Source organism: Siphateles boraxobius, unplaced genomic scaffold (genome assembly GCF_051911475.1).
Source record: "Siphateles boraxobius isolate OS27281-9 unplaced genomic scaffold, OSU_SipBor_1 525, whole genome shotgun sequence".
NCBI lineage: Eukaryota > Metazoa > Chordata > Actinopteri > Cypriniformes > Leuciscidae > Siphateles > Siphateles boraxobius.
In genome coordinates this window covers 9,953-21,734 of record NW_027509170.1, presented here as the reverse complement: position 1 = coordinate 21,734, position 11,782 = coordinate 9,953, and the positions used below count along the sequence as shown (strand labels likewise).

Here is an 11,782-nt window from a genome sequence, read left to right as displayed (position 1 = left end):
CAAAGTTACTTTTGCAATTTATTATTTGAAATGATAATTAGCATTTTAAATTATTATTAGTAGTAGAATTATTTAACCATTATTTAATTTAAAAATGATGTGATCATTATTTTAATATTGTTTTATATTATTAGTCTTATAATGTTTAATAAATATGATTATTCATATTTGTAAATAAAAAATAAAAATAATGATTATTATAATATTTATATCATTAGTATTATAATATTTTAATACATATATAAATTATTATTATTATTTAAAATAAAAATATATTAATAATTATTTTCATAGGATTTATATATAATATTTTTATTGTCATTATTTATTTTTTTACAATTAAAACCAATGATTATTTTAATAATAATAATAATAATAATAATTATTATTATTATTATTATTATTTAACCATTCTAGTTTTTCTCCTGGTGTTTGTATAATTATAATAATGTATATTGTTAGTATTGTAATATTTTAATAATGATATGAATTATTATTATTATTATTTAAAACTAAAACTATTCTTTAAATTAAAATCTTAAATGTTTCTTGTTTTTCTCCTGATGTTTGTACTATAATTATAATGTATATTTTTAGTATCAAAATATTTTAATAACGGTAATTGTATATTATTTCATTATTATTATATTATTATTAGTAGTAGTATTACAATTAAAACCAATGGTTATTATTATTATTTAACCATTCATTACATTTAGGGCTGCAACAACTAATCGATAAAATCGATTATAATCGATTATGAAAATCGTTGTCAACGAATGTCATTATCGATTAGTTGGTCTGCTTACGTCACGGGGAGCGTTTACTGGTACACACACACACGCAAGGTCTCTCTCCCTCAGGCGCTCTGCCGAGCGCGCGCGCTACACGGTTTGGAGCAGTCTCTTCTGTCTCGCATGCGCGGGAGTTTGAACTAATTCGCGGGCATCAGGGAGCCGCAATCAATATGCGGGAGACTCCCGGGACTTCCGGGATGTCTGTATTTTGTCTCGAGCATCAGGTTGTGCAATCAGTTCGCTCGCAACGTAAGTGATGGATTAAAATAGCGCTACCGCAGAAATAGGTTAAATTAAAACGGTGTTTACAAAGTGAAGCATTAAATACAAAGGCAGCAGTAAATAACAGCAGCAGTAAAATATTGTTTTTTAGTCACTGTACTCAGTGGTTTTCAGCGAATGCTTGTGCACTAATGCATAATTTCTCCTGTCCTTTACTCAAGCCTGTTAGCTCGCTGGGTAACGTTACCTCCATTCCGTTCTCTTTTTATAGCATTTGTCTACTAAGTTTTAATTGTTTTTCAAACGCGATCTACTGCGGCTCTACATTCACACAATTGTTTTCAGTCTTTCTATATTTATTTAATCAATTTATCCTTATATTATTCTTTTATATATTATATATAATATATATTATATTCTTTATCCTTATATTCCTTATATATAATTAATTTTAAATAAAAATTAAATGAATTATATATTTTAGATGTTTTTAGTTTGTTTTTAGTTCAGATATTCACATCTGAACAACATGTCTGTGTAAATTTGTTTTAACAAAAATTGTGTTAAAACATAATATGTTGGATATCATTTTTTTTAACAATAATCATGTTTGTCAACTTGCCATCAGCAATTATCATTAAAAACAATGCAAATATTGATATTAGTAAAACTCAATGTGTGGCTTTTGCACTTTTTAAAGTACACTTTTACACATAAATACCCTGATTTACGGTTTTATTTAGTTATGATTAAAAAAAAAAATCTAATTTAATTTCTATCCGATTAATCGATTAATCGAAAAAATAATCGTCCGATTAATCGATTATCAAAATAATCGTTAGTTGCAGCCCTAATTACATTAAAAATCTAAATTATCTTGTTTTATCTCCTGGTGTCTGTGTTCCTTATCCAGATTGACATCAGAAAAATGGTGTTGTTGTTCTTTTTTTTTTAAAGTTTAATTTCTCAATAAATCGTGTGTTTTTCACAGACCACACCTTGAGCAAGAGCCTGCGAACACACCGTCTCCTGTTCAACCTGTCAGTGCCGCAACACGAGCGCGTGGTCAGCGCAGAGCTGCGTCTGCACACACTCCTCGCCAGAGACTCGACCCAGCGCTTCGGATCCGGATGGAAGGTGAGCGTATTTGACGCGCATCGGGGCGGGCGCTACGGGAGAGGCGAGGGAGACCCGCTGGCGGTGAAGCACGTGCACCGCATGGAGAGCGGATGGGAAGTCTTTGATATGACGAACGCTGTTCAACATTGGCGAAAGCTCAATATCGTGAGCCCCAGGCTGGAGGTTCACACTGAAAATCTGAACGCGTTTAGGAATACGAAGGTAGACCTGGACATTGACAAGAATCCCGATGGACAACACGAGCCGGTGCTAATCGTCTTCTCTGATGACCAAAGCGAAAACTTTGGCATGATGGAAGAGGACAACGAAGTGAGGACAGATGAAGAGCAGGTGCGCTTAAACAACGGCGTCTCGAGAGTCCGGCGCAGCGCTGAAGCGGAAGACTGCAAAATAGCCGAGATGTATGTGGATTTTAAGGACATCCAATGGGACTCGTTCATCTTGGCGCCGTCTGGATATCAGGCGTTCACTTGTCGTGGCGTGTGCAACTATCCTCTCGCTCGCGAAGTGACGCCCACCAAACACGCCATCATCCAAACGCTGCTCAATCTGAAGAGTCCTCAGAGAGCCTCGAAAGCGTGCTGTGTGCCGACCGAGCTAAAGCCCATATCCCTCCTGTATGAGAACGAGAACGGCGTTGTGGTTTTAAATAATAAATACGAAGGAATGGTGGTCAAGGAGTGCGGATGCAGATAATCCGAGAAAGACTGTTTAGTGTATAAAACGTCCGTGAACTGAACGTCCAGAATATAACCGCATTTTATTTAGGCCTCATGTATATTTACTTGTTTTAAATTATTACGTTTTCTATTGCACATCCTACTTGTAATATACAACACACTGCTAAGCATTTGTCACTTATAATGAGAGCTAAATGGTACCACTTTACAGTAAGATTCATTAGTTAACATTGGTTAATGTATTTACCAACATGAACTAACCATGAGCAATACAGTTATTACAGTATTTATTAATCTTTGTTTAATGTTAGTTCATAAAAATATAGCTGTTCATTGTTCATGTTAGTTCACAGTGCATTAACTAATGTTAACTAATACAACCTTTGATTTAATGACGTATTAGTAAATGTTGAAATTAATATTAACTAAGATTAATAAATGCTGAAGAAGTATTGTTCATTCTTAGTTCATATTGACTAAGGTAATTAACTAATGTTATTTAAAGGGATAGTTCACCCAAAAATGTAAATGCTGTCAGTAATTACTCTCCCTCATGTTGTTCAACCCCGTAAGACCTTCGTTCGTCTTCGCAACACGAATTATGATATTTGTGATTAAATCTGAGAGCTGGATCACTCCTCCATAGGCTTCTAAGGGATTGAAACTTGCAGGCCCCGAAAAGTCATTACAGACATCGTTAAAATAGTCCAAGTGACTACAGTGGCTCAATCTTAAGTTTATCAAGCGACGAGACAAAAACAAACAAAAATAACGACTTCTATTTCAACTATTCATTTCCTTCTCTGTGGGCCTCAAGTCAGTTAGCGTAGTGTGATAGCGTAGTGTGATTGCGTAGTTTGATAGCGTAGTGTGATAGCGTAGTGTGATTGCGTAGTTTGATAGCGTAGTGTGATAGCGTAGTGTGATAGCGTAGTGTGATTGCGTAGTGTGATAACGTAGTGTGATAGCGTAGTGTGATTGCGTAGTTTGATAGCGTAGTTTGATAGCGTAGTGTGATAGCGTAGTGTGATAGCCTAGTGTGATAGCGTGATAGCGTAGTGTGATAGCGTAGTGTGATAGCGTAGTGTGATAGCGTAGTGTGATAGCGTAGTGTGATTGCGTAGTGTGATTGCGTAGTTTGATAGCGTAGTGTGATAGCGTAGTGTGATTGCGTAGTGTGATAGCGTAGTGTGATAGCGTAGTGTGATAGCGTAGTGTGATAGCGTAGTGTGATAGCGTAGTGTGATAGAGTAGTGTGATAGAGTAGTGTGATAGAGTAGTGTGATAGAGTAGTGTGATAGAGTAGTGTGATAGCGTAGTGTGATAGAGTAGTGTGATAGAGTAGTGTGATAGAGTAGTGTGATAGCGTAGTGTGATAGCCTAGTGTGATAGCGTGATAGCGTAGTGTGATAGCGTAGTGTGATAGCGTAGTGTGATAGCGTAGTGTGATTGCGTAGTTTGATAGCGTAGTGTGATAGCGTAGTGTGATAGCGTAGTGTGATTGCGTAGTGTGATAACGTAGTGTGATAGCGTAGTGTGATTGCGTAGTTTGATAGCGTAGTTTGATAGCGTAGTGTGATAGCGTAGTGTGATAGCGTAGTGTGATAGCGTAGTGTGATAGCCTAGTGTGATAGCGTGATAGCGTAGTGTGATAGCGTAGTGTGATAGCGTAGTGTGATAGCGTAGTGTGATTGCGTAGTTTGATAGCGTAGTGTGATAGCGTAGTGTGATTGCGTAGTTTGATAGCGTAGTGTGATAGCGTAGTGTGATAGCGTAGTGTGATAGCGTAGTGTGATAGCGTAGTGTGATTGCGTAGTTTGATAGCGTAGTGTGATAGCGTAGTGTGATAGCGTAGTGTGATTGCGTAGTTTGATAGCGTAGTGTGATAGCGTAGTGTGATTGCGTAGTTTGATAGCGTAGTGTGATAGCGTAGTGTGATAGCCTAGTGTGATAGCGTGATAGCGTAGTGTGATAGCGTAGTGTGATAGCGTAGTGTGATAGCCTAGTGTGATAGCCTAGTGTGATTGCGTAGTGCTATGTCACACGTAGGCTAGCTATTGGCCGTCGCTGGTCATGTGTGTGATGCGTGTGGCGTACAACACAGAAGCGCTGCGCTGTTACACTAGTGAACTCACTCGACTTCCACAGAGAAGGAAATTAATAGTTGAAATAAAGTCGTTATTTATTTATTTTTTGCACACAAAAAGTATTCTCGTGGCTTGATAAACTTAAGATTGAGCCACTGTAGTCACTTGGACTATTTTAACGATGTCTGTAATAACTTTTCGGGGAACAAGTGTCAATCCCTTAGAAGCCTATGGAGGAGTGATCCAGCTCTCAGATTTAATCAAAAATATCTTAATTTGTGTCCTGAAGATGAACGAAGGTCTTACGGGGTTGAACAACATGAGGGAGAGGAATTAGTGACAGAATACTCCTTTTTGGGTGAACTATCCCTTTAATTAACCTTATTGTAAAGTGTTACTAACTAAACCTGCTGCTTGATCTGAGCGTTTTCATCTGCGACTCTTCAAGCAAACAACTTGTTTTTCTTCATGCAATGTCAGTTTTGAGATTTTGGACTGTTTAGCTTTTCATAACGTGTTCTTTCAGAGTAGTTGAAGAAAGCATCCAAAATACACTTCCAACTCTTTATTTCATTGCACTTAATTTATTTGCGTCTGTAGGTTTCAATTCCAATGCAAACTCTAATATGTCAACAAAAATAAATAATTTTGACCAAATTGAACAAAATGTGTTCAACGTTCTGGAAATGTATGCAAATGAAAGCATATTTAATTAATAATAACAATAACTAATAATAACCCTTACAAAACTAAACAATTTTGACAAAATTGAACAAAATTTGTTCAATGTTCTGAAAATGTATGCAAATGAAAGCATATTTAATTAATAATAACAATAACTAAAAATAACTAACAAAACAAAAAATTTTTGACAAAATTGAACAAAATGTTCAACCTGGCTTTATCAAATGTTCTAGAAAAGTATGCAAATGAAAGCATATTTTATGTATATTAGATAATGCATAATTTGCATATTTAAACATAACATTTCAGAAAACTTAAAAAATAAAGGTTCCAAAAGTGTTTTTGTTTTCACATTGATGCCATTTGGGAACAAAATTGGTCCTTCAAAGCACCTTTCAGTGATCAGTTCTTTAAAACAACCATTTTTTTTTAGTTTAAAGAACTTTTTTCCAATGAAAAAATTCCATTGGATGTTAAAGGATGAACTTCTAAAACATTCCATTGGATGAACCATCGATGCCGAGAAAGCTTTATTTTAAAGAGTGAGCCTCTTTTATATCTGCTTAACTTCAGCTGAACACAATCAAATAACATCGATTGTAACCCAAACGTTGTTCCTCAGAGCGTGTGTGTTGTCCCGCCCCTGACGCCGCATGCCATGCGAGCCACAAACACGTTCTCTTCCACAGCTGAGATAAGCAGGTGTCAGAACCCGAGAAGTGTGCGACCCCTCACTCAGGATGAGACCTCGTCACAAGTGGTGTGTCGCTGGAGGCGCGAGCCGTCAGATTCCTGAGCGCCAACAGCAACCGTTTCCAACGATACCTTCACTTCCACTTCCATCTAATGCTGTGATGAGCTACAGTCCAGGGACACTCTCAGAAGAAAAGTTCTAGATGGAACATTTAAAGGAGTAGTTCACCCAAAAAAATTTAATTAGCCCATGATTTACTCACCCTGAGACGAACACAATCAGTTATATTAAAAAATGTCCTGGCTCTTCCAAGCTTTATAATGGCAGTGAATGGCCGTTTCTGTTTTGAAGTCCATATAGTGCATCTATCCATCATAAAAGTGCATCTATCCATCATAAAAGTGCATCTGTCCATCATAAAAGTGCATATATCCATCATAAAGGTGCATCTATCCATCATAAAAGTGCATCTATCCATCATAAAAGTGCATCTGTCCATCATAAAAGTGCATCTATCCATCATAAAAGTGTATCTATCCATCATAAAAGTGCATCTATCCATCATAAAAGTGCATATATCCATCATAAAGGTGCATCTATCCATCATAAAAGTGCATCTATCCATCATAAAAGTGCATCTGTCCATCATAAAAGTGCATCTGTCCATCATAAAAGTGCGTCTATCCATCATAAAAGCGCATCTATCCATCATAAAAGTGCATCTATCCATCATAAAAGTGCATCTGTCCATCATAAAAGAGCATCTGTCCATCATAAAATTGCACCTGTCCATCATAAAAGTGCATCTGTCCATCATAAAAGTGCATCTGTCCATCATAAAAGTGCATCTATCCATCATAAAAGTGCATCTGTCCATCATAAAAGTGCATCAATCCATCATAAAAGTGCATCTGTCCATCATAAAAGTGCATCTGTCCATCATAAAAGTGCATCTATCCATCATAAAAGTGCACCTGTCCATCATAAAAGTGCATCTGTCCATCATAAAAGTGCACCTGTCCATCATAAAAGTGCATCTGTCCATCATAAAAGTGCATCTATCCATCATAAAAGTGCATCTGTCCATCATAAAAGTGCATCTATCCATCATAAAAGTGCATCTATCCATCATAAAAGTGTATCTGTCCATCATAAAAGTGCATCTGTCCATCATAAAAGTGCACCTGTCCATCATAAAAGTGCATCTATCCATCATAAAAGTGCACCTGTCCATCATAAAAGTGCATCTGTCCATCATAAAAGTGCATCTATCCATCATAAAAGTGCATCTATCCATCATAAAAGTGCATCTATCCATCATAAAAGTGCATCTGTCCATCATAAAAGTGCATCTGTCCATCATAAAAGTGCATCTATCCATCATAAAAGTGCATCTATCCATCATAAAAGTGCATCTGTCCATCATAAAAGTGCATCTGTCCATCATAAAAGTGCACCTGTCCATCATAAAAGTGCATCTGTCCATCATAAAAGTGCATCTGTCCATCATAAAAGTGCATCTGTCCATCATAAAAGTGCATCTATCCATCATAAAAGTGCATCTATCCATCATAAAAGTGCATCTGTCCATCATAAAAGTGCATCTGTCCATCATAAAAGTGCATCTATCCATCATAAAAGTGCATCTATCATCATAAAAGTGCATCTGTTCATCATAAAAGTGCATCTGTCCATCATAAAAGTGCATCTGTCCATCATAAAAGTGCATCTATCCATCATAAAAGTGCATCTATCCATCATAAAAGTGCATCTATCCATCATAAAAGTGCATCTGTCCATCATAAAAGTGCACCTGTCCATCATAAAAGTGCATCTGTCCATCATAAAAGTGCATCTGTCCATCATAAAAGTGCATCTATCCATCATAAAAGTGCATCTGTCCATCATAAAAGTGCATCTATCCATCATAAAAGTGCATCTATCCATCATAAAAGTGCATCTATCATCATAAAAGTGCATCTGTTCATCATAAAAGTGCACCTGTCCATCATAAAAGTGCATCTGTCCATCATAAAAGTGCATCTATCCATCATAAAAGTGCATCTATCCATCATAAAAGTGCATCTGTCCATCATAAAAGTGCACCTGTCCATCATAAAAGTGCATCTGTCCATCATAAAAGTGCATCTGTCCATCATAAAAGTGGATCTATCCATCATAAAAGTGCATCTATCATCATAAAAGTGCATTGTCCATCATAAAAGTGCATCTATCCATCATAAAAGTGCACCTGTCCATCATAAAAGTGCATCTGTCCATCATAAAAGTGCATCTATCCATCATAAAAGTGTATCTGTCCATCATAAAAGTGCATCTATCCATCATAAAAGTGCATCTGTCCATCATAAAAGTGCATCTGTCCATCATAAAAGTGCATCTATCCATCATAAAAGTGCATCTATCATCATAAAAGTCCATTGTCCATCATAAAAGTGCATCTATCCATCATAAAAGTGCACCTGTCCATCATAAAAGTGCATCTGTCCATCATAAAAGTGCATCTATCCATCATAAAAGTGTATCTGTCCATCATAAAAGTGCATCTATCCATCATAAAAGTGCATCTGTCCATCATAAAAGTGCATCTGTCCATCATAAAAGTGCATCTGTCCATCATAAAAGTGCATCTATCCATCATAAAAGTGCATCTGTCCATCATAAAAGTGCATCCATCCATCATAAAAGTGTATCTATCCATCATAAAAGTGCATCTATCCATCATAAAAGTGCATCTGTCCATCATAAAAGTGCATCTATCCATCATAAAAGTGCATCTGTCCATCATAAAAGTGCATCTGTCCATCATAAAAGTGCATCTATCCATCATAAAAGTGCATCTATCCATCATAAAAGTGCATCTGTCCATCATAAAAGTGCATCTGTCCATCATAAAAGTGCATCTATCCATCATAAAAGTGCATCTGTCCATCATAAAAGTGCATCTGTCCATCATAAAAGTGCATCTATCCATCATAAAAGTGCATCTATCCATCATAAAAGTGCATCTGTCCATCATAAAAGTGCATCTGTCCATCATAAAAGTGCATCTGTCCATCATAAAAGTGCATCTGTCCATCATAAAAGTGCATCCATCCATCATAAAAGTGTATCTATCCATCATAAAAGTGCATCTATCCATCATAAAAGTGCATCTGTCCATCATAAAAGTGCATCTATCCATCATAAAAGTGCATCTGTCCATCATAAAAGTGCATCTATCCATCATAAAAGTGCATCTATCCATCATAAAAGTGCATCTGTCCATCATAAAAGTGCATCTGTCCATCATAAAAGTGCATCTATCCATCATAAAAGTGCATCTATCCATCATAAAAGTGCATCTGTCCATCATAAAAGTGCATCTATCCATCATAAAAGTGCATCTGTCCATCATAAAAGTGCATCTATCCATCATAAAAGTGCATCTGTCCATCATAAAAGTGCATCTATCCATCATAAAAGTGCATCTATCCATCATAAAAGTGCATCTGTCCATCATAAAAGTGCATCTATCCATCATAAAAGTGCATCTATCCATCATAAAAGTGCATCTGTCCATCATAAAAGTGCATCTATCCATCATAAAAGTGCATCTGTCCATCATAAAAGTGCATCTGTCCATCATAAAAGTGCATCTATCCATCATAAAAGTGCATCTATCCATCATAAAAGTGCATCTATCCATCATAAAAGTGCATCTGTCCATCATAAAAGTGCATCTATCCATCATAAAAGTGCATCTGTCCATCATAAAAGTGCATCTGTCCATCATAAAAGTGCATCTATCCATCATAAAAGTGCATCTGTCCATCATAAAAGTGCATCTATCCATCATAAAAGTGCATCTATCCATCATAAAAGTGCATCTATCCATCATAAAAGTGCATCTGTCCATCATAAAAGTGCATCTGTCCATCATAAAAGTGCATCTATCCATCATAAAAGTGCATCTGTCCATCATAAAAGTGCATCTATCCATCATAAAAGTGCATCTATCCATCATAAAAGTGCATCTGTCCATCATAAAAGTGCATCTGTCCATCATAAAAGTGCATCTATCCATCATAAAAGTGCATCTATCCATGATTAAATTTATGATGGACAGATGCACTTTTATGGACTTCAAAACAGAAACGGCCATTCACTGCCATTATAAATAATAATAATAATAATAATAATAATAATAATAATAATATGTTTATTTTTTATAGCGCCTTTCAAGAACCCAAGGTCTCTTCACAAAAAAATACAAATAGTAGACAGACAAAAGAAACAGGCCGTCAGCTTATTAGGCTTTATCAAGCGAACAAGCAGAGAAGCAGACGGATACAAGCAAACACTAAAAACAATGAACATAATACCCAGGGGGCAAAGGGGGTTTAGCAGACATGGGCTGCTGTAAAAGACTGTCATATAAAAATGAAATCTATGATGTCTGAGGATCACAACCTGGGTGGACAACCCGGTCAACAAGCTGCTGGAAACTTGTAATTAGGGTCAAAACAATACTACCTCAAATTCTGCTCCCCGGAATCACCCAATAGTGCAGTCATTTTATGAAAAAAGGTTGAACAAATTGCAACTGAAGCAAACTCAACTGATTTTGTATCCTCAATATGTCCTGAGTAAGGAAAAAAAAGCCCCGAAGAATCCCATTAGGGGCCATGAAAATCACTGAGTTGATTACTTGCGTCAAGACAAACAACAAATGTATTACAAGTTTTTTTAAATTGTTTGTTAACATGGACAAACGGTGCATAATCTAATAACAAATGTGCCAATTTGCATGAATACCACAACAAATCTAAACATTGGGTATAGCAGGTGAAAATGTTTTTTTTTAATCTTGTTGACACATAACAGTAAAAGACTTAAAGGCATTGTAGGTAGAAATCCCCAAAAATACTTTTTGTCAAAATATGTTTAAACTGTCTTTATATATCAATGCATAATTAAAATGTAAGCACTCTGGAAAAGAAATTATAAAAATCGAGTGTATGTAGTTTTCTCAGGACTGCAATAAACACAGCTCATTATTCCATTAACTCCCACCCCCTCCCTACTCGGCCCCTTCCAAAGCCACGCCCCCGAAACACATGAACGCGCGATCCCGGCCGTTCGCTCAGCTGGAAGAGTCGGACGCGTTTACCAGCTTTACCAGATGTAGTGACATCAAGTCAGAATCACAAGTAATAAAATAACTAACTTTATCAGTATGAATATAAACAATTAATATTGCTGTTAGTACTCACTATCAAGCTCGCATATCGATACTGGTAAAGTTTAAAATATTTGACTAGCTCGTAACGGAATCAAACTCAATGTAAGGCAAAACTATAACTAGCTTCATTGATACACGTTTGCCGTTACTATCAGTTACACTGTGATGAAGGTGAATTTGTAAGATTCATAACATAAGATTGTTTACAGATAAACTGAGTAACATACACTCAAACA

General features: G+C 36.2%; 1 pseudogene; it reads left to right on the top strand.

The window, feature by feature from the left end:
- The first annotated feature begins 2,010 nt into the window (after positions 1-2,010).
- On the top strand, positions 2,011-3,172 carry LOC143713975 (bone morphogenetic protein 10 pseudogene; annotated as a pseudogene).
- The last annotated feature ends 8,610 nt before the right edge of the window (positions 3,173-11,782 follow it).